Source organism: Brassica rapa, chromosome A09 (assembly GCF_000309985.2).
Source record: "Brassica rapa cultivar Chiifu-401-42 chromosome A09, CAAS_Brap_v3.01, whole genome shotgun sequence".
NCBI classification, from domain to species: domain Eukaryota; kingdom Viridiplantae; phylum Streptophyta; class Magnoliopsida; order Brassicales; family Brassicaceae; genus Brassica; species Brassica rapa.
In genome coordinates, this window is record NC_024803.2 from 25,971,044 (window position 1) to 25,994,669 (window position 23,626).

At 32.0% G+C, this 23,626-nt stretch overlaps 3 long non-coding RNA genes and 2 other non-coding genes across 5 annotated transcripts; 4 read left to right on the forward strand and 1 right to left on the reverse strand.

Annotated features, from left to right (window-relative positions):
• Nucleotides 1-6,235: 6,235 nt before the first annotated feature.
• Nucleotides 6,236-15,197, reverse strand: LOC117128176. Its single transcript, XR_004451375.1, has 2 exons — nucleotides 15,007-15,197; nucleotides 6,236-14,359 (listed from the first exon to the last, which is right to left on the reverse strand). It is a non-coding gene; the product is annotated as an uncharacterized LOC117128176 (long non-coding RNA).
• Nucleotides 14,726-16,276, forward strand: LOC117128175. The gene is made up of 2 exons (XR_004451374.1): nucleotides 14,726-15,561; nucleotides 15,648-16,276. It is a non-coding gene; the product is annotated as an uncharacterized LOC117128175 (long non-coding RNA).
• Nucleotides 15,650-15,817, forward strand: LOC117128786. The gene has a single exon (XR_004452176.1). It is a non-coding gene; the product is annotated as a small nucleolar RNA snoR143 (small nucleolar RNA).
• LOC117128787 lies at nucleotides 15,879-16,045 on the forward strand. The gene has a single exon (XR_004452177.1). It is a non-coding gene; the product is annotated as a small nucleolar RNA snoR143 (small nucleolar RNA).
• A 4,793-nt stretch (nucleotides 16,277-21,069) lies between the features above and the next one.
• On the forward strand, nucleotides 21,070-21,628 carry LOC117128177. Its single transcript, XR_004451376.1, has 2 exons — nucleotides 21,070-21,315; nucleotides 21,366-21,628. It is a non-coding gene; the product is annotated as an uncharacterized LOC117128177 (long non-coding RNA).
• Nucleotides 21,629-23,626: the final 1,998 nt, after the last annotated feature.

Genomic DNA, 23,626 nt, shown 5'->3' on the forward strand with positions numbered 1-23,626 from the left:
ATATATTAGTTGTGTCACTCACTATAGATATTATTTGAAAATTTTTTATGAGAGAAGATAACTTTTAAACACTAATACATATTTTATTCCAGCTTCTTGTAAAATTTCTAATATTCAATAGCAAAGCCTATTTTCAAAAAAATAAAAAAAAAATTGTTTAAAATAGTTAAAATTTAATTACAGTAGAACAAACTATTTGTGGACAAAACAGAAGTATAACAAACACTCCATATATTCTCAAACAACGGAGTATGAATCCGTAGCTCAGTTGCCTCCCTTACATTTAGATTCATATAATTCTTTGGAAAGTGGACATATTTACTCTGTCCGAAGCACTTGAATTCAAATCAACCCAATGTTGATGCACTTGATCACTTTATGATAATTTCAGTGAGTTTGTTAATGAATAAGGAATAAGCCCGGATGGTGAAGATGACGTTGATTGCTCGTGTTGCTGATGCGTTGCCCTCTAGCTGAGTTTCCAGATTCAGACATGCATAAGCAACATGTCTAGTCTCTGTTTAAGAATCTTTCCAGAGGTGACAGCAAAGCTTTATGAATGTCATTGAGACTGACCCCTATGTCTTATAGAACATGTGTTCTTTATTTGTCTCGCAAAAGCTGTGGTGGTGAAAAGCTGGAACACAAGCATCTGCATCTATTCTTTCTCCTGTGATCAATCAAGAGCACATAAATATCTAGCTGGGTACATTTGTTGTAATCAAGTGAGCTAGAAAGTTGCTTGTATACAAGCTTTCGTAGTGATTATTGTTTGCTGCTCCACTCCATAGCTTACCGAATAGCAACCTTTGTCCCCAAATCTAACATAAATCTTAAAGTACAGTACAGGAAAACTCTGTAGTCGTACTAATAAGAAACTGATGATCACTAACCTGATTTTTGATATCCATATTGTCAAACTCGTGAATGCAACATATTCAATAATCAGCAAACATTAAAGCACCAGCCTGTTAAAGAGTTAGATGACATTAGTCAGAAATTCTAGGTTACTTGTAAGTTTCATTGCAAGGAACCATTTATCATTGCAGAATTCAGCATTCATGTTCTTTAGCAACAGTTGCAATCAACCCAGCTGCAGAAGAGGACTTTCTAGATGTATACACATATCTTGGTATATGCCTATGGTGTACATGCAAGAGACACATATTTAAAAAAATAAAAACAGTAGTAATTATATACAATGAGAAGTTCTAAGGTTGATGCCAATACCTTAAGTAAAACCTTAGTAATTAATATACATCGTCACCTCTAAGGTTGATGCCTTTATGAATGGTCTTATGCACACCACTTGAACGCATAAGTAAAACTGCACGCTATGTTTTTATGTCAAAAAATGATTACTAAACTGTTGAAGTAATCATTTACCGTTGTGAATGTTGTAGGATCTCAACTCTTGATCTGAGCTTCAAGCAGTCCTCATACTTCTCTAGTCGCTTAAGAGGAAATAAATTAAGGACAATCTTAAAGCCGAGGTTAATCCTTGACAATTCATATCTATATATAGAGATAGGAAAATACATGCAAGTTTTTAGATGATAGATTTGGATCCATTGTTGCATAACTATGTTTTCTATATTTCTCAACAGTCTTAGCCATTCCACTAATTCATACAAACAAATGATCACTTAACAGAATCTCAATGTATATCTACCAAAGTCACTGATCATATCATTGCAACTCATCCGAAAGCCTAGAACTCATTAATCGTAAATACCTGATTCATATTGTTTACCATTGTTGTTGACATTTTTATTTTGTAAACATAGTTGATGCAGACAAATGAAGAATGCATGAGATGAAACATTAACCTCTGCGTTATTATTGTACTCTAGATTTCCCTTCTGCTTTGACGCCATCAAGTTTGAGCAACAGCCTCATGAGACGCTATGCAGTCATGTCAGCCTCCTCCACCGCAACCTCCATCCCCCATTTACAGAAACTTCAAAAGCACAAACCTAATTTTTGCAAAAAGAAATCAATTCAAACCAATTCTTCGTTCCTTTTTTCGTGCAAAAACAAATAAGAAAAGATTGCAGCTCATATAAACTCACCATGTGCGAGAGCCTATCGACCTCCCATGTGAGAGCTTGAACTGTATCAATTGCTTTTGATCTCTCTCTCTCTCTCTCTCTCTCTCTCTCTCTCTCTCTCTCTCTCTCTCTCTCTCTCTCTCTCTCTCTCTCTCTCTCTCTCTCTCTCTCTCTCTCTCTCTCTCTCTCTCTCTCTCTGTTTCTTGATCTGCCCGTCGCTTGCTCTATCGCTCCCGCCGCTTGCTCCGCCTCTCTCGCCGCTTGCTCCGCCGCTCTAGCCGCTTGCTCCGTCGCTCTCCACCGCTTGCTCCAACGCTCTCGCCGCTTGCTCCGTCGGTTGCTCCGTTAGCTGGAAGAAGTCAATTGTAACTCGGCGATACTGGTTAGCTCGGTTAACCGAAAGCGATGAGATTTGGGTATACTCTGAATGCTTATAAGTGGATGTCGACTGCAGCCTCTTAAATTTCTTCTTCATTTCAAACTTCAGCTCAGATGCGCCGGACCTTGCGGCATATGATAGAGAGATGAGACCCTACAACCATGGATCAGATTGTTTGGTTTTTTTACGGATTGAGAGAACGATGATCAATGGAGCAAAGCTAATATTTTTATAGGTAGATACACCGCCTTTCAGAGGGATAACTCGCGTTCAATGTGAAATCGTGCTTCATATAGCTAATCAGCGATGATCAGTGGAACGCTTTCGAAACCATAGATCGAGTTTAGCTCTCGTACGGCCGGGATGAAGAACTGGTTCAGCCGTAAATCAAAAACGTCGTGTTTCAATATATTACTCTTTATTTGGTTTTGGGGTCCACTAAGCCGAAGGAAAGCCAGTTTACAAACCCAGGCCCAAATCTATTACACCCTCGAATAAATGAAACGCGACACTTTGATAGACGGGACACGTGTTGGCACCACAAAACTCGACTTTCCAGCCTGGATCCGACGTGGCATCACAGGAGGGAACCAAACAATTTTTTATATAATTAGATTATAGATACGACTATATTTTATATGAATATGAAATCATTCTATCGATTTCTATAAATTGCTTTATATTCATTATTTTATGTAGTATGTAAATATAAAAAGAGTTGATAAAAATTATTACACTTTCTATATTTTTGAAAATTAGATACCATTAATTATTTTTTGTAATTATCATTTAGGTTATTTGGCAAGTGATAGTAATTAGTTTTAGACTTACCTTTTTATTTTAGATGATTTTAATTCAATCATTATATTATGTAGTTTAGAAATCTAAAAAAAATGATCAAACAGTAATATTCTTTATATAACTTCAGTAATTAGTTACCATAAACCATTATTTTGAATATAATTTATAGTATTTGGCACGTGATATTAACTGGCTCTAGATTTATTTTTTATTTTAAATCTAAATTAAAATAAATTAAATTAAAAATTATCGCCCAAGCAAATTATAACAATTTTTTTAAGACTACACATATGATCGATATGTAAGCAAAAGTCACTTAAGTGACGTCTAGTTTAATATATAGGAATTTTTTTATTTTTTATAAATGATTTATAATCTCATATGAATCATCTAAAATTAAGATAAAATAATTTTGTAAGCCATGATAGATAATTTTATAAATGTTATATTTTTTTATAAATGACTCGTAAGACATATGTGGACATTATAAGATATTAATAAGTATAATAATTCTTTATATACGAATGAAATGTTTAATGTAAGAATATGAAATCATTATATCGATTTATATAAATTTTTCTAATAGTTATTTTATGTAGTATATAAATATAAAAAGAATTAATCAAACATTGGTACAATTTCTATAATTTTGACAATTAGTTACCATAATTATTTGTAATATCATTTATACTATTTAGTAAGTGATATTAATTAGTTATAAACTTAGATTTTATTATAGATCTAATTAAAATAATTAAAAATTAAATATCTTCCAACCAATCAACTTATAACATTTTTTAAAAAACTCTCTTTATGATTGACACCATAACAAAAGTCACTCAAGTGACTTCTTATTTAATATATAGGAGGATACTGATTAAATATAAACATAATCAAGAATGGTATGTTAATTAATATATATCAATTTTAAAACAATATATGTATACTTCAATAAATACATATATACAATTTACTACTTGATGGTCCTTATATATACATAACAATTTTTAATTTTAATATTTATTTTTATAAAAAATTAAATTATTAAATTAGATACAAATTTTAAATTAAAATTATAAATTATAAAACTTCAATATTCATATTGGTTATCAATGTATTAAATCATATTTTTGTTTCATAGTTTTATTTATAGGATGTAGATGTTGGATCAAAATCTTTTTTATAGTGATAATCAAATTAAGAAATTTTGATTTAATTAAAAGCTTATTTTCTTAAATATACTTATTGTATTTGTGGACCAAAAAGATATCTAGTGAAAGAACGTGATTATAAACAATCACATCACATAAAACATCAACAAAACCACAATAGCCAATAAACATTATATATTCTCTATAATTTAGATTTAAAAACAGTGAGACAAAAAAACAAAATAATGAATTACAAAATATTATCTATGTATACTCTTAGATTATAATGTGTTTGCAAATATGACTCAAAACTCAAGGTTAAACATAAAACTAACCCATGAATTTTTTGGAACTTTCATATGTCCTTTCACCCCAAAAATTTAGATTATTCACGAAAATACCATTTTTTGTATTTATTTTTATTTTTTTGAGAATGAATATTTTACTATATCATCCTCATCTTCATCAAATATTTACACCAATTTGAAATTTTTAATGCACTTAAAAATTGATTTTCACTCCTCATATCTCATTTCTTATGCCCTAAAACAACATCTCTTTCACTTTCTCTCTATATTCATCCAAAAAACCCAAGATTTTGATTCTAAACTTTTTAAGGTTCATAAAGCCATTAAAGCTCATTATTCTCGGTCATTAACAAGTGGATCGCTTTGGTGATGAAGTTTGTGTAGTTGGAGAATCTAATCAAGTTATCTCACTGGTTAAAGAAGCTATGAAATCATTTTTTCGGATCTGTCCGTCAGAAGACTTACACGGAAATCATCTGGTCAATGCATATGTTAGTTTTACAATTGACTTTTTATTTGTTTTTTAGAGATGACTTCTCTAGAAGTTTTTCAGCTTTTCTGGGTTTACAAAAAATCACGAAAATACCAGAGAAGACTTCCTGGTAAATAATCTAGGATAAACATGTTAGTTTTACAATTGACCGGATTATGTGAGAAATTTGACTTTCTCTAGACGACTTACAGGAAATTCGTCCACCAGAAGATTTCCATGTAATTCTTCTGAACTCTCGGTGAAAATTATCTCACTGTCGGTGAAAGTCGCCTCACTGTCGGTGAAAATCCTCTCAGATTAATTTTGCAGTTGAAAAATAAAACTTAAATATTTAATTTTAATTAGACGATTTCCATGTAAGTCTTCTGAGAGACTACTTACACGGAAGTCTTCTAGAATTTTGTTCCGAAATTCTAGTCAAACCTTGTTTATCACAGAAGACATTCGTGTAAGTCGTCTGCTAGGAGACTTACATGGAAGTCATCTAATTAAAATTAAATATTTAAGTTTTGTTTTTCTGGCAGAAGACTTCTTTGTAAGTCTTCAAGAAAAGTAAAATTTCTAACACAATCAGGTCAATTGAAAAACTAACATGTTTATCCTAGACGATTTACCGGGAAGTCGTCTCTGGTATATTGATTTTTTTTTAAAAACAATAGTAAGGCCATATTTACAAAGGAGGACTTACAAAGAAATCTGCAGTAGAGTAGACTTCTCTGGAAGTTTTCCTTTGTAAATTTTCAATTGCAAAAAATGATTTAAATGGAAGATTTCTTAGAAGTCGTCTGGTGGACGACTTTCGTGGAAGTCTTGTACGTCAATGTTTAATAAACTTTCATTTTCTCTAAAATATTAAGATTGTTTAACATTTTCTTGTTAATTCATGTATATTACTCAATATTGGTGCTACTGAATGATTTTGATAACTTAACTGATGATAATTATGTGGTTAGCAACATTCATGTTTATTAAATTTTCTAGTTAATAAGAGACGATTAGCCTTTGATCCGCGCACCTGTGCAGGTTTTTTTCTTCATAATATATGTTTTTAATTTTTGACAATGCCATAAATTTAACTGTATAAATTCTTGTTATCCATTCATAGGTTATTAAGTTTTGACATTGGTGTGTCTTGTTCAATGTGTTTAATCTCCATCTATAAACTATGAGAATATTTTTTTCATTGTGCTTATATTCATTTTATTTGGTAAAATAAACATTAAAGTGTCAAATATTAGAGTTTTAATTATACTTGTGAGTTTTTATTTAATTATATTATAAATATTCTGATGTAAAGTTGAATACAAAGTTCAAATTTGAAATAGAGATTTTTGAAAAACAAATACATTATTTAGACAGAAACATAAATAAAATAGTAAAAAGTTTTATTTTTCATAATTATATGTTTTTTAACAATACCATAAACTTAATTGTTTAAATTCTTGTTATATATTCATAGGTTATTAAGTTTTGACGTTGGAGTGTCTTGTTCAATGTGTTTAACCTCCATTTATAAGCTATGAGATTGTTTTTTATTGTGCTCATATTCATTTTATTTGGTAAAATAAACATTAAAGTGTCAAATATTAGAGTTTAATTTATACTTGTGAGTTTTTATGTAATTATACTATAAATATTTTGATGTAAAGTTGAATATAAAGTTCAAATTTGAAATATAGAATTTTTAAAATCAAATACATTACTTAGACAGAAACATAAATAAAATAGTAAAAAGCATGTTACCAAAAAAAAATTCAAAAATAAGTGCAACTTGTTGAAAATTTAATTTAGCAAGTCTAATTTAATTAAGTGACTTGTTATGATTAAAATTTTAGTACATCATAATTTACAATTACTTTGTGGATTGTTATATAATAGACCCAAGCCCATATATTGTTTTTTCCTGAAAAAAAAAACCGACACATATTTCCTTTTTATTGATTCACTTAAAAGTGTTGTGGAGGAGAATGACGTGATTTTGGATTTCTCTTTTTGTTTTTTTTTTTACCGGCAATAGAAGTTTTATTAATGTGTTGGGCCAATTATACCACAACTGGACCAAGGCCCAAAACAAAAACACAAATACATTCATGTCTTCATGAGGAAGCAAGTTGGACACATCACCTACCGCTTCGGATAGTCTTCGACTCCGACGATCACCACCGTCAAATGTTCGCCGTTCAAATCTCATGCATCTAAATCTTGACCCGAAACTGCTGCCGTTTCACCGTTGTCGCCTTAATCTTCCTCTTCCTCGGTTATGCTCAGCTGCTAGAGAAGCATAACTCCTCTTCATCGGAAAACAACCAAAAGAGTTTTCAAAAGGTAAGTACTGTAAGCAATAAGATGTTACCAAATTAAAAAAAAAATGATTTATAGATCTACCTTTAAAAGAGTGGAAGATGAGAACCATGTAATGAAAAACCTGCAAAAACAAAATAAATCAGTGAGAAAGATATGAGATAAAAACGAAAATTGATATAAAGTTTGGTGTTTTTAAATTCAAAAAGATTAGAGAGAGGTTGAAGAGTTTTAGAATGAGAAACATTACATTTCTGTTGCAGCCATTTGAGAGGAAGAAAAAAAATGTATAAATTTTCTTTATATAAGACTTATTTGAAAGTCTTCTAGACCCTAAATTTACTATTCGCTCAGAAGACTTCCGCGGAAGTCTTCTAATACATTATTTGTTAGAAGACTTAACTCACCTAAACCCTAAACTCAAAATAACTAACCAACTAGAAACAAACACTTAAAATCAACTTTAAAAGTGTTTAATATACACAAAACTAAACACATATAAGTCAAAGTTTAATTTTTCAAAAAAAATATTAACATACAACACTACAACATATGTTACCAAATGCTTAACCAAAGAATACCATGACACACTACATTCATTCATCTATTTTAAAAACAATTCAATTTTACTCGATCTTAATTCATATCATTTACAAATGTTTAAAGTTACATGATTTCAGTTCCCCCCCATCAAATTCTTTTTATCAAATTTATAAAATATTTTTAAGATCAACTATACGAGAAGACTTCATGAATGTCTTCCAGAAGATTTATAGAACCTCAGAAGACTTACAAAACTTCAAAAGACTTACAAAACTTCAAAAGACTTTACGGGGTTACATTCGTAAAAATGAGTTTTTGTTTTTTATTTGGTCATAAGGGGCTAGTTGTAATTTTACTAGCATTTTGGATTACTTTTGCATTTGATTCAAGTTGGAGTATACTTTTGGGGTTAAAATCAAGTTTTGAGTCATATTTGGCAATTTCTCCTAGATTATATTTATATTATGTTTATTATTTGTCAAATTTTTAGTGTTATTTAATACTTAAATCCTAAATTTTCATGCTTCTATAATTTTTTTTAAAAAATTGTAAGTTAACTTTCATTTTGTAGATTATATAATATTTAGTATTTTGGTCGACAATATATTATTTTGATATCATTTGTGATTTTGAGGATACATTCATTATTAACATAAATATATTTGTGATTTTGATGTTCGTTATGTATAAATACAAATTAATTTATTTTAGGTTAGGAATACGATTGTTTAATACTAAATATACATAAATATTTAGCATAAGTAAATAAACTATATTTTACTACATATTTTCATTGATGCTTTGCCTTTAATCTTAATTTTAATAATGTAATAATTATGTGGATCATATTTTCAATAAGAATAAGAGAAACCGGTTATACCATTAGTCATTAAAATCATAAACTAAATATAAGATAAACATAATTATGATATTATCGGTAGATACTGTTAATATAAATTTTTAATAACAATTATTAATTAAATTTCTTAAATATCATGATAAGAATATATATATATATATATATATATTAAATATATATTTAAAATATTAGTATATACATATCGGTTGAATAGGTTAATATTTACTAATTATCTTAAGTATATTGATATATATATATATGTATATATATAGATAAATATTAAATAAAATTTTAAATAATAATATTAATTAAACTTCATCTCTCTCACCTTGAGAATTTATTGATTCAACATGTTTTCTTCATCTATTGTCTCTGTGTTTTCTCTGTTCATGACTAATTAGTCAACTTTCTTAGTCTAGGGTGTTAGGATGTTAGATCTGTGAGTTAAACATATATAAATGAAACCATTTATTGTCTTCATTCATAATTATTCTTAATGCTTGCATTAAACTGACCGCTTAATGTTAGATCCTAGTTTAACATGTTCATTAACTGTGTAATAGGTTGCTAGATCTGTTATGAATGAGCATCACATCCCTAATCAGCGAAAGTAGATATTAGAGTGTTTTGTGAACATATCGAACTTGATCTCTATTGCTTGCTTGATCCAAACGAGAGTTTAGGTATCAAGATCGATCAGCATAGGGAGCAGTACCACGACAGTGGACAGTTCTACTTGAGTGATCCGAGTTCTAGACTTGCTCTTAATTGAACTTGAATAATTGTTTGGCTCACACTTGCTTAACACCCGATCAAACCACCCTAGGCTAGCATTTTAATCGTCTGAATACTTTAATTAATCTTGTTACTTGTTTCTCACGAAACCCTCATATCTTAAAACCCCCATATTGTTTTACCTTGATATTGATCCTATAGAAATAAAGTGTAATCGTTGGTCTCTCTGGATTTGATCCTAAAGTGCTACGTCGACATATCATTCGATTGTGGTACTGTGCACATTAGGTTAATTGCTGTGCGTATACACGTAATATCAGCAAGAGACAAAAGACTAGTCCTCTTAACAAAGTTGATGATCTGTTTACTCAAAAAAATGGTGTAGAAGAAGCTAACGAGATAAATGCTTTGACAACAATCAGTCACAAACTCTTCAATTTGACAGAAGGAAAAGAAATAAGACAAACAAGAGGCTGAACAAAGAAAAGTAGAGAAAAAGAAAAATAATCTAGGGGAAGCAATCAAAGAAGTTTCTGATTCGGAGGAACATGTGCGTTACAATGCCGTTAAATTGATTCATCAATTAGTAATGAAAGACTTATTCGTTAGCATATCCGTTGACAACGAATGTTGCGGTTTGATTAAGGATGATGTATATGATTTTGATTTGAGCTATTACTTATGTGTGGTTTTTATTTATTATTATTTACTGATGTTGGATCTTATATATTGATTTTTTTGCATTTGATTACATGGTTTTTATAATGAAATTGGTGTGGTTCGAAACATGCACTAATCATGTGTTAATTTGATTTGTTTGGCCTGTTTTATTTGTCTATAAAATTTATATATTTTAAATGTTAAATATAAATAACAAATTTTAATTCAATTAATTTTATTTTTGTGTTATACTATATCATTTATTTGTTTTGATATAATATTTGACAAATGAGAATGAGAATGAATTTAAAAGGATAGTTAGGAGTACTAATCAGTAAAATTTAAACTTATACAAAATGCTCAACACAAAGTAAACAAAAATAATAGTAAATAACAATGTGATCAAAAAAGAGTTAATCTAAAATTTATGAAATAATTATATTTTTCTGAATTTTAAAATGTCATCAATGGTAATAGTAAAAATATTTCTTATGTGCCTAAGTCTATGACAGATGTTATAGTTGCCTACAAGTCATTGAAAAACTAAAATATTTGTAAGATTTCAAGATATCATAAGCACTAATTCCAAAATATATAAATTTCACAATAATTAACAATATACAATATTTTTTTTAAACTAATCAAAATAAAGCAGTAAAATTAGTAATGGCCATAACACCATTAGGAAGATTTTAATACAATAAATATAGAGAAATCACTGTACACTAGAAATATTTTAATACAAAAAATATAGAAAAATCATTGAAAATTTCAAATGAAAGGAAAACAAAAAAAAAACAAAATATTGTATCATACCATATATGAAGTTAGGAGAGGTAACGATTTAAAATACTAATCAGTAAAATTTAAACTTATACAAAATGCTCAACACATAGTAAACAAAAACAATAGTAAATAACAATGTGATCAACGAAGTACTAATCAGTAAAATTTAAACTTATACAAAATGCTCAACGCAGAGTAAACAAAAATAATAGTAAATAACAATGTGATCAAAGAAGTACTAATCAGTAAAACTCAAACTTATACAAAATGCTTAACGCAGAGTAAAGGAAAATAATAGTAAATAACAATGTGATCAACGAAGAGTTAATCTAAAATTTATGAAATACTTATATTTTTTCTGAATTTTAAAATGTCATCAATGGTAATAGTAAAAATATTTCCTTGTGTGCCTGAGTCTATGACAGATGTTATAGTTGCCTAAAAGTCATTGAAAAATTAAAATATTTGTAAGATTTCAAGATATCATAAACACTAATTCCAAAATATATAAATTTCACAATAATTAACATTATACAATATTTTTTTAAACTAATAAAATAATGCAATGAAATTAGTAATGGTCATAACACCATTAGGAAGATTTTAATGCAATAAATATAGAGAAACCACTGGACTTGAGGAAGATTTTAATACAACAAATATAGAAAATGCATTGGAAGTTTCGAATGAAAAGAAAACAAAAAAAATAAAAAATTGTATCATACCATATATGAAGTTAGGAGAGGTAACTATTTAAAATACAATAACAACAAACTATATACTCCTCTTTAGTTTGTTAGTTATCAATCTCAATTTTTGGTTTCAGTAAACCTATTTTATAATATCAACAGATGGTATATAGTAAAAAATTAATCTTTTAAATTTATTGGAAAAATAAATAAAATAGAATAGAATTGTTTATATAAAATTTATTAATTATAAATAATCAGTAAATATTAATGTAAAATAAGTACAAGCTCAAACAAAACAAGTTCGACATTTAAATTGATCGTTTAACAAATTTAAATTAACAAACGCGCGTAGCGCGGTAAAAATCCTAGTAACTTATAATTTTATAATATAATTTTTTATGTCCTATTTAATTTATATGCTCAATTTATTTGATTGTTGTTACTAGTAAAATCGGTTTTGAAATAAACCCATTTATCACAATACAAATTCATTTAACCAAAACATTTATTAGAATAAGTTATATGAATAAATATACTTTCTTTTGATGATTTTAATAAAAGAAACAAAAGAAAAAAACATAATTGAAAACTAGTCTCACTCTGTTGAGTAAAATCTGGTACAATATCCCGCAAATTGCCAGTAATTGGCTTAATAAACTGGCTAGAGAGTTGTGGACCCTGCGGTTGTTATCAATCGATCATCGTAGGGTAACATGGCAATGTGCATAGTATTTCAAACTTCCACACGTCAGTGTGTTAGGATTGTCACCATTTGACCTTCGCACATAGATTAGTCGTTACTGGCCAGACTCTATTATGTTTGACTAAAAACGAATATAAATATATTTCCATCTTTTATTCTCTTTCTGCTTCACATGGACACCATCTGATTCCTCTGCGAACGAGATATGTAGTTTAAAGAGCTTACCAGTGACTCACCCGACAAACCCATTTCGTGGCTGTTTACTTTTGAGCAGAGAGACAATGAACCGTAATGGGAAAACAGCCAATTTCAACATCTAACACTACTGCGGTCCCAATCCGGACATGTAGTAATCACCTGTGCTATAACATAAACTAACTCAAAAAATATTTGAATTTCATACATCAACTCGTAGAAATCAGTTTTTGTATGCATTGACTAATGTTGACTCAAAATCTGTAATTTGAGAGTGTATTAACGATGAAGTGGCAGTGACATGTCATATGAATCAACTTAAAATTTTACGTCATTTTGTTAAGTATATACAAATTTTAAAATAAAGAAAACTTGGGATTGAGTGGAGTCAAATTGGTTTAGGTGGAAATGAATTTAAACCATGCACCATTGTGCTACATCATTTTTTGGTACTTAAGTTCCCTTACAATAATATATCACCTAAAGCTTTATTAAATACATAAGTTTCTCCTTAATCTCTGGTCATATTCTCGAAGTAGCGAAGGAGTAGACATGGAAAACGGCGAGATTCTCCGCCATATGGGTTGTCAGGTTGCAATTCAGATCAGTTACGAGGCTGTTTTGATGGGTTGGATGCTAAGCTAATCCAATGAAGACAGCTAGAATGAAGAGAGTCGAAACTGAGATAAAACTTGAGAGGTTTGAGATTCTAGAGATGTAGCATTTTTAGAAGAAAAAGAGGGTAAAACTATGGTCGAGGTCTTAATAAAGCGTTAGGTGATATTAATGTATTAGAAATAAATTGCCAAAAGATGATTTAGCACAATGACGCCTTGATTAAAACAACACTCCCCCAACCATGGTTCTACTCCAGTCAATAATAATGATTTCTTCCTTTTATATATTTAACAATAGTTTCACGAACAATAACCCTCACTAAGTCTCTTGATTCGGAGAGTGTGGTGGATTTTCTTCGGATAGGGATTAATGATTTTCATCCCCCGTCGTTCCTAATACGTTTGTGCTATGGCTTCATATAAAAAGACTGGCTAGTCAAAGTTTCTCATATGTATAAAGAGGCTAATCATCTTGCCGATGGATTAGCTAACTATGTGTTTTCTTTACCATTTGGATTACATTATTTTGAGGCTGTTCCGGAGTTTGTTGTTTCTGTTTTGTTGGAGGACTCGAATGGAGTTTCTAGACCTCGTCATGTTTACTTGTAATTTGTTTTGAGTTTGAATAAAGAGTAGGGGACATATCCCCTGCAACCTACCAAAAAAAAACAATGACACTTTTTAATTTTTTTATATATTTAACAATAGTTTGATAAAAAAAATAACAATAGTTTCACAAATAATTTAAGTTGATTCATATGACATGTCAATGCCATGTCATTGTCAATACACGGTTAAGTTATGAATTTTGGATCAATGTATGAAAAAAACCGATTTCTACGAGTTGATGTATCAAATGCAAATATATTTTTGAGTAATGTATATTTTAACACAAGTGATCAGTACATATCCAGGACATCATAATAGTGTTGATGTTGGAATTGGCCGTTTCCCAACCGTAATAACTGATGGTAAAGAAACTCCTAAGAAAACACAACCCATATGATATTTAAACCAAGTGGTGAGATATCTGTAAGAGTTTTTATGAATCCTTGAAAAATTAAACAAGTATCCCCTATATAAACCTACGTTGCATGGAAGCTTCATCGGACGTCCGCTTCCCGCTTCGGAACCGGAATCGGAATCGGAACCTTGTGGAAGCTTGCGGAATCTCGCTTCCAAAACGTTTCTAAAATATTCTCTTTAAAAACATGTTGGAAGCTTACGATTCCGTTTTGGAATCACGCTTCCGTTTTTAAGAAAAATGCAATGTATACCAATAAAATATAAAACCATAGTTTTAATCTTTATAAAATAAAAAATTAATAGTAATGAATATTGAATTATAAATATACAAATATTAAAAATAATACTATAAATTATCTTTGTACATTGAGATTTTTTATTAAAGATATAGCACACATTGAAATATATTGTGTCAATTATTTATGAAGTATTAAAAATAATTAATATAATATTTTTTGTAAACTTAATTTATGTGTATTTTTACAGTTTTAATATAAAATCATTTCAAAATTATTATAAATGAATAAATGCTTTATTTCAGATATAAATCATAAAAATTTTAGTCCTATTTTTTTTTTAAATTATATATATATACGCTTCCAATACGTACCCGCTTCCTAATATTTTTAAAAAAATCGCTTATGCGCTTCCTTACGCTTATGCTTCCACGTACCCGTTTCCGTTTCCATGTAGACAAGATATAAACAAAGCCATGATTTTCGTAAATAGATCAGTATAGAGTATGAACAATATCGATAAAGTGCAAACTCATGTATCCGTTTGCAAATTTGAACAGATTGATCGATAATGGAATATGCTGTGTTAAGAGTTTAGCTAATGAGCTTCTTTTTTTTTTTTAAATAAGCTATAATTTGTTTTCTGAATTCGTATAAAATGCAACCCGATTGATCTTAGTTGACCCGACTTAACCCGAACGATCGTAACAAAGAATATGGGATTTCGTAGATCGGCCCATCTGAGAATTTAAATGAAGCGACTCCCTCTCCATCGTAAAACCCTATTCTTTCATAGTTTCGTATCAGCCGCCGTGCAAGGACCCGGTATCTAAACCAGACCCGACTAAAAAAATCAATGGGCTTTACAGGTTCCGGCCCAGTAAACTGATGGAAATACGTTGCTTTATTTAACGGATCAGACGACACCTTCACTCGAAAACCCTAGTTCTTCGCTCTTGTATCAAATGCCGTTTTTTTTTTCTGTAAAATCTCCAGCGCAGCTTTAGCGTCGGAGTTTCAATTCAGTAAATATATATATGCCTTCCTATGTGTGTTCTACTCTAATCTTGGATAACTGTAGCTAAGCTTTATGTTTTTTTTTCCTATGTAGTTTTGCACTCTGTCTCGATGGCTATGTCAAACTGAGTGGCATAGTCATTGAGCAACAGTGCATAAACGAATAGCTGTTAGATCAGCAAGCGGCCAGACAACCGTTGGGATAGATCCACAGGTGAAGCGGATTTTTCCTCTGCTTTCAGCTACTAAATCTATCCTACAATCAATCGTGTTCACATGAATTTTATTTTATTTTGTTTGTTTTGTGTGTTGCATTTGAGATTAGTTGCACCTTGTATCGAATGTTATGCCTCGTCCTGGTGGCATGGCTATTTTTCGAGGATGCAGAAAATAATAGCTGTTGAATCAGCAAGCGGCCAGACAACCGTTGGGATAGATCCACAGTTGATTCAGATTTAATCTGTTCTCAGCTACTAAATCTATCTTACAATCTGTTTTCTTATGAATCCGAATTAGAGCAAAGCTTGTTGTTTTTAAGTTGGCATGTGATTGGTTCGACGATTGGTTTTTGATATGTTATAGTTATCTGGTTTTTGCAAGTCATTACACGGTGCTTTTACTTTTTAGCTGCTGCTGGTTCTTGAAAAAGGTTTTTGTTTTGTGAGGATTATTGTAGTGATTTCAAGAAATCTTATTGGAATCATAGTTGATTGTTCCTGTGCACCCCTGAGGATTAAGGAATCTTTGAAACAACAGAAAGCGAGTATTTCAGAACTTGAGCCATAAGAGAACATGAAGTCTCGTTGAATGGTATAAATATGTTAAACACACTTATTTGCAGTAATTATATTAGATACAAAATTCCAGATTTAAATTGATATTGTCGATAACAATACAAGAGGATGGTTAAGTTTTATGGCGGTTGGTTTATAAACAAAAATCTGCACCTATAGCAGTGTTTTAAAATATCGATATTTTCAAAAACATATGGTTAGGTTCTAACTTTTTGATTTAGCTTTAAGTGATGTAGTTTTAAAATTTTTTACAGCTAAAAAATAGGGATTTAGAAAATAAGATGTTTACAACTATTTTTTGTGTGTTTTTGCTGTAGATTTAATTTTTTGATTATACTTTTAAAAACTAAGATAAAGCATGATTGGTAATATTTAAGGTTGTAGATGAAAATTAAAGCTAAAGTCACTTTCTACATCCCAACCAATCACCCCCATTTTGTTTCTTTAAAAAAAAGTATATAAATTAAATTCACAAAACAAAAATTATAATTAAGTAGTTAAGTTGATATCCACACGAACAAAATTAATAAGAAAATTAACAAATGAAATAGAAGTTTTTGCGATGTAAATAATTTTTTCATTCTTTTACTATTCAGTATATTTTGAAGACACAAAACACAATGGCGGACAAGCTAGTACGAGGTGCTAGAAAACAGCCTGCTGTTATGGTTTATGTTGATTCGATTCCTCCGAGGTGGCTCTTGGATCAGAAATTTGCTTAGTTCTTTTTAGTTTTTTGTTGTAAAAAAAAAAACAAACAAATGAAGAGAATGTTTTTTTATCAACAAAAAAGAGTCTTCAAATGGGTAACTAATAGAGAATCAAAACAATAGTAGATTTAAACTCAATAACTTTTTTTTTACAACAAAAATGAAATTAAATAATTATTTTATCGGCTCGGAAAGCCAAACTGGTGAGATATAAAATCAACATAGAACACAATTGAAAGAGAACTCTTAACACTTTGTGCAAGCTTGTCCACCACTAAAGTAGTTGTTCTTGGTATATGTTGAATTTTGAAGGTGAGAAAGAAAGTTTTATTACGTCGGAACTCCTCCAAGTGTAACAAAAGCTGACCATTCGTTGAGGACACTATCTTCATCAACTGAGAACAGACTGTTGCAAAACTACGTCTGAATAATCAAGAGTTTTCATGCACTCCATATCCCATATTAAAGTTTCACATTCTGCATATAAAGTTGATAAGCTTCTTCGAAGATTCATCGTCCCCCATCATCTTCTCTTATGACCCCACGACTTTACAGAACCATCTTTGCCCCAAAAATTTATCATTCTCTTTCCATGCACCATCTATAAAACGGACTCTCAAATGTTCCGATGATTGCCAGTCATAGGCCTGTGGAACCATAAATTGTCTTTATGGAATTGTGAGCTGCGTCTCTGCCCATACCCACCCTACGCTTCAGCGATTTCTAAGAATTTTTCTGTGGATTTCCATCCCTATTATTGAAAACCTTATTGTTTCTATTTTTTCCAGTGTACCACAATATACATGGAAAGTTACTAAAATCATATTCTTTTGGCAATATCGAAAAGAGATAATCCATATTAGTAAACACCGAAAAGGTTGAAAAAATACCAGGAAGGAAGGGATTTTGGATAAGGCTCAAGTTTGCAAAGCTGACAGACATTCAATAAAGCATGATTAATTGATTCTTCCTCCGCACCACAAATATTGCATTGAGTATCACAATTGATGATTCGTGCCCTCAAATTTTTTGCAACCGGTATAGTACCTGAAATAACTTGCCAAACAAAATGTCTCAGTTTTGGAAAATATTTAAGTTTCCAAGAGAAGGCCAATAGAGGTTTAATATTTGGACCATAAGGGAGTATTTGTTAGGCCTTGTCTGGAATTAATGACTCGACCCTACCCCCTGATTTAACAGTATATTTTTCTGAGTCTGTAAAGGAACATCCATAAGAATCATGCCTATCATTTCGACTAATAACCAGTCCTCTAATCACTTTGACATCATCCGGGTGTATATATGCATTCAGCAAATCCACATTCCAAGATTTAGTCAACGGATCGATGAGATGATCCACCTTCAAAGAAAGATTTAAAAATTGGGGTAGCATTTTTGGTTTAGCTGACATGGGGCGAGGAGTAGGAATCCACGGGTCATTCCATACGGAGATGGTCTGTCCCGTTTTTACTCTTTTGATAAGCCTTTTGTTAAGAAGAGATCTAGCTGAGTAGATACTTCTCCAGCCATAGGATGGTGAACAAAATCTGTGAGGATCCAATGGATCTATATTCCAAAAATGATTCTGAAAATATCGGCCCTTGAATACTTTTGAAAACAAACAATCAGGTTTGTCTATCAAACGCCATAACTGCCTGGCCAACAAAACTGTATTAAAATCTTGAAGATCTCAAAAGCTAAGACCTCCATCCTCCTTGGATTTATATATCTTGTCCCACGAGAACCAATATACCTCTTTAATTGCCACCACTATTCCATCATAAGTGAGCAATAGCCCCCATAATTTTCTTTATAACTGCCTTTGGTAATCTATAATAAGACATGACATGATTTGTCATTGCAGAAGTCACTGATTTTAACATTACTTATTTTCCACCCTTAGTGAGAAACCGGATTGTCCAGCTGTTCACCTTATTATTGACCATTTCATTCAAGAAACTGAAAACTTGTGTTTTGAATCCACCCAAACTTTATGGTATTCCCAAATAATTTTCCATACTTCCCAACTTGATAATGCCAAGTTTATTTTGAATGTCCATTCTCTTTGAATCTGGTACCTTATGAGTTATGACCAAATTGCAAAAATGACTTATCAAAATTTATTAATTGACACGACACTGTTTTGTAATCTTTAAGGAGCTTGAGGATAACATCACATTCAACCACATTCGCCTAGCAGAAAAAACTATCATCCGTGAAGAGTAAATGTAAAACCGTAAGTCCTCCTCGCGATATTTTTAGTCCTGTTAATCTTTTCTCTTCTCCTCTTTTCTAATATTTGCAATAAGAGCTTGTGTGCATAAAATGAATAAATGTGGAGATAGGGGATTCCGTTGTCTCAGTCCCCTCTCTGGAACAATGCTCCCTTTAGGTTGACCACTAAGTAAGATCTTATAAGTGACCGAAGAAATGCACGTCATCACCCTGGATACCCAAACCAGACAAAAACCACATTTTCAATAAGCTGTTCCATGAAAGACTATTATACCATATCATAAGCTTTACTCATACCCGTTTTTATCGTCATAAATTTTTCTTTACATGCATTATTTGTTCGCAGCCCATGAAACATCTCTTGATCAATAAGAATATTATCTGAAATTAACCTTCCTGATACAAAGACCGATTGCCTTTCTTAAATAAGATGTAGCAATAGGTTTTTCAAACGTTGACACAAAACCTTATAGATAATTTTGTAGCCGACATTACAAAGACTAATGGGCCTTAACTCTGTCATCCTATTTGACTGTCTTTGGAATAAAGCAAATATTTGTCATATTCATTCTATCATCAAAAGACTCCGAACTAAGAAATAAAGCCATAACTTTTTCTTTAAGTTGAAATTATCTAATATTGAGTGTTCATATATAATTTAAAACACTAATTAGAATATATCAAACTAACATTTTATTTTAACAATTTTTAATTTCAAAAAATAATTCTTTCAAAATAAAAGAATCTAGTTGGAATGTCGTTTGTATACATGTGTTTCTTTTCAAAAAGTAATATTTTCTGACCTTTCATTTTCTGTAATTTTCTCTTACTGACTTTCCCTTTTTTTCTAGAATATATATGTCATTATTTCTATATAATCTTCATTATATACACAAATTTTTTATAAAACACAAAAACATAAAACCTTAAAACCAAAAGTGATGTTAGGAGTTTTCAAGGCTCCTAAGACAAATGTTGTAGTATAGAAGATTGTCGAACCAGTTCTGAGAGATATCAAAGCACCGAGAATGCAAGTAATCACTTAATCTAAGTGCAACCAATGATTTAGATGGGTTTTTAAACTATGACTAATTAAAAGGAATAACTAAATGATACTTTCTTAACTATTGGAAAAGAGAACTCATGGATATAGGGATTAGACCTCGGGTGATCAAGTTTCGAACTAAAGATGGCAAACGATCAATCAATCTATTAACCTTAAGCTTAGACGCAATCCTAAACAAACTCTATGTCTAGATGAATGTTCATTTACTAAACACAATTCAAACATCAAATGTCTTTGGTTGAATATATGAAAGCAATCATTACTAACAAGTCTATTAGCTATCTTAGCATCTCTAACAACAAATGTCTTTGGCAGAGCATGCTAAAAGCCTAGGAGAGTTGTCTCGGGCATTTCATCGAACACCTTTCGGGTGAGAAATGCCTAAGGATCAACAATTGAGTGGCCAACTCAGAAGATGCTTTATGTTCACTCTACAGCAAGGAAATATGAATGATCTACACTAAAACATCCTAGTTCTAACCTAATCACCCTTAATCTCCCTAACCCATGAATTCAAAAGGTGATTACTCACTAATCTCCATGATCCCTCTTAAACCCATGTTGGATTTCAGATTAATCATGTAGAGAAATACAGGAAATAAAAGGAACACAGAATTTCAATAACAAAACTGATCAATTGATTCAAAGAGATCACTTTCCAAAGGTTTTTGGTGGTTTTCTAAGAACAAAGATGATCCCCTCTTGGTGGCTTACAGAGTATTAAAACATAGGTTTTCAGAATAAAAAGCGTGCATAATAAAATGACAAAAAGGCCCTTGAGAAAACATGAATTCGAGCATATAGGCGACGCGCAGCGACCTCGGCAAGTCGCTCCAGCACGTCGCTCTGGGCTTCGGGAGCGACCTCAGGGTGTCGCTGCGAGAGGTCGCTCCGGCTTCAGTTTTGAGCTCTGTTTCGTCAAAAGAGCGAGCGACTTCAGGACGTCGCTCCAACGTGGTCGCTCCGAGAGGTAAGGCACAGCGACTTCAGGACGTCGCTCCGGTTAGGTCGCTCCGAGAGGTAAGGCACAGCGACTTCATCGTGTCGCTGCGGTTAGGTCGCTCCGGTGGGTTGCTCGTCCGCTGATCACTTTAAACACTTCTTTTGAGCTCCAAATGCACCCAAACGTCTCCAAGAACTCCATGTGATACTCCAATACCTGATAAGGACTCATGTATGCAAAATGCAACCTAAACATGACTAAATCCTAATCTATATGATCAAAATGCATATGGATGGATGGATAAAACAATGGAAATATGCATGATATCAACTCCCCCAAACTTGTTCTTTGCTTGTCCACAAGTGAACTTTCTAGAACTCATAGGGAGAGAGATTTGAAGGTGGGAGCTCATAGCCAAAAGAAACACCACTAGCAAATATAATTAGCACACTCTCTTATTACACTCTAGCTTCTCTAGGCCTATCTCAACTCCTTTTGTCCCTACACTCATCATCAAGCATCCACACATTCAAATCAACCAACTCTCACATTCATTAAGCACAAAACATCAGGTGAATTCTTGCAAATGGTCCGTTGGTCCAAGTCATTTGGTTGGGTAAGGGAAGGCTTTTATTCAAGTGATTCAAGAGGTTCAAAACATATGATCTTTAAGGTGGTTTACTCTCAAAACAAGTAGCCTTGACATTGCACATAATATATCTAAGAAAGGGACCAACTCATGCATACAATGCTCAATCTCCATTGTTCTACCCTTTTCCCAAACATACAATTACACGATCATTCCCAAATGTCAAACCCAACTCACATCTCTCACCAAAAGATCCTAAGAACTTTAACTCTTTCTTTTTGAAATCTACAAGGGATTTTTCTACAACCTCAAAACATTTCTTAGCTCCTAACAACTTTGCTAGCCCCCTTTTCTTTCTTTTCTTTTTTTTTTCGATTTCTTTTTTTTTTTTTTATATATTTTTTTTTAGGTTGGGGGCCAAGACTTTTCAAAACTAGAGCTAGAGGTTCTCTACTTATCCCAGAAAATCAATTCACTTAAGCACAAAGAGTCTATCCTTTTTATTTTTCATTTCTCCCAAATCATGATCACAACACTCACCCTCCCACCTATAGCTAGACAAAAGAGTGTCCAATCTAGCAAAAATGAAGATCAAGCATTGTCGTTCCCGATACTCTCAACATTATGCGCATGTAAGACTTTCCGAAGAAGGCCTCACTCATCAAACAATGAAAGCTTAAAAGGAAGGAAAGGTTTTGGGAGTGGTCTACCACTAGAGTTTGTCAAAAAGATTGGCATAAAAGATGTGACAACTCCAGTGTGTATAGCCATGACTCAGTACACAAGGGACCCTAAGCAAGAAGCATTAAGTTCATTCATTTCTAATAAGGTTGTAGTTGGCTTCAAAGACTGAGTTTCAGCAATCAACAAGTTTCAAGAAGAGTTTTCAAGGCTCGAAACATACAAGTCTTTTCGAGAGGTGCATGGCTACTCAATGGTGCAACGTAGTGTTCTTTACAAGGCATTTAAAATCATTGCTCCCAATGCAAGTGAATGCAACCTATATGCTCTAGACTCTCCTAATGGTGCAAATGATGCAAACTAAATGAAAAATCTTTTTTTTTTTTTTTTTTTTTTAATGCAAATAGGTGTGGCAATGCATGACTCAAATGAAACACAATCAAAGCAAACATGATCAAATGCTTGGTACCTCCCCCAAACTTGAGTTACACAGTCTCTGTGTTGTCAAAGAAAGAAGGAGATACCGAGAAGAAAACTAATATGCAAAAAAAAAAAAAAAAAAAAATGAGATGGTATATACAAGGGAGAGAAAGAAGTACCTCCTATGGATAATAGGTGGGGGCAGATGCCCCAGCATCGTCGTCGTCAGGAGGGAAGTGGTGTAGTAACCACCGGATGCTGAACCGGAGCCTCCATACCATGGCTGGCTCTCAACCTCGTCAATCTCGTGCTCACTGTCAGAAGAAGCGAGGGATGGGGATTTGTTGCCGGAAGTGGAAGGTTGAGTGGGTGGGTTCCTCCACTTACGCTGAAGCTGCGCAGCAGTGAGGGGGAAGCCAAGAGCATCAGGCGGGGGTGGGGGCTGGGGGTTTGAGGTGTTCGCGAAAGCGAAATCGGCTGAGCTACATCCAGCTATTCCTCCCCTAGTTAAGACATCAGCTACTTTCTTCATGAACTTGGCTGAAGTCTTTGCCTGCTTCTTCACAGTCTTGCTGAGCGCCTTGCACTTATCCTTCAGCTTTGCTATCGTTCTGTCCTGAGCTTTGTTCCACCTC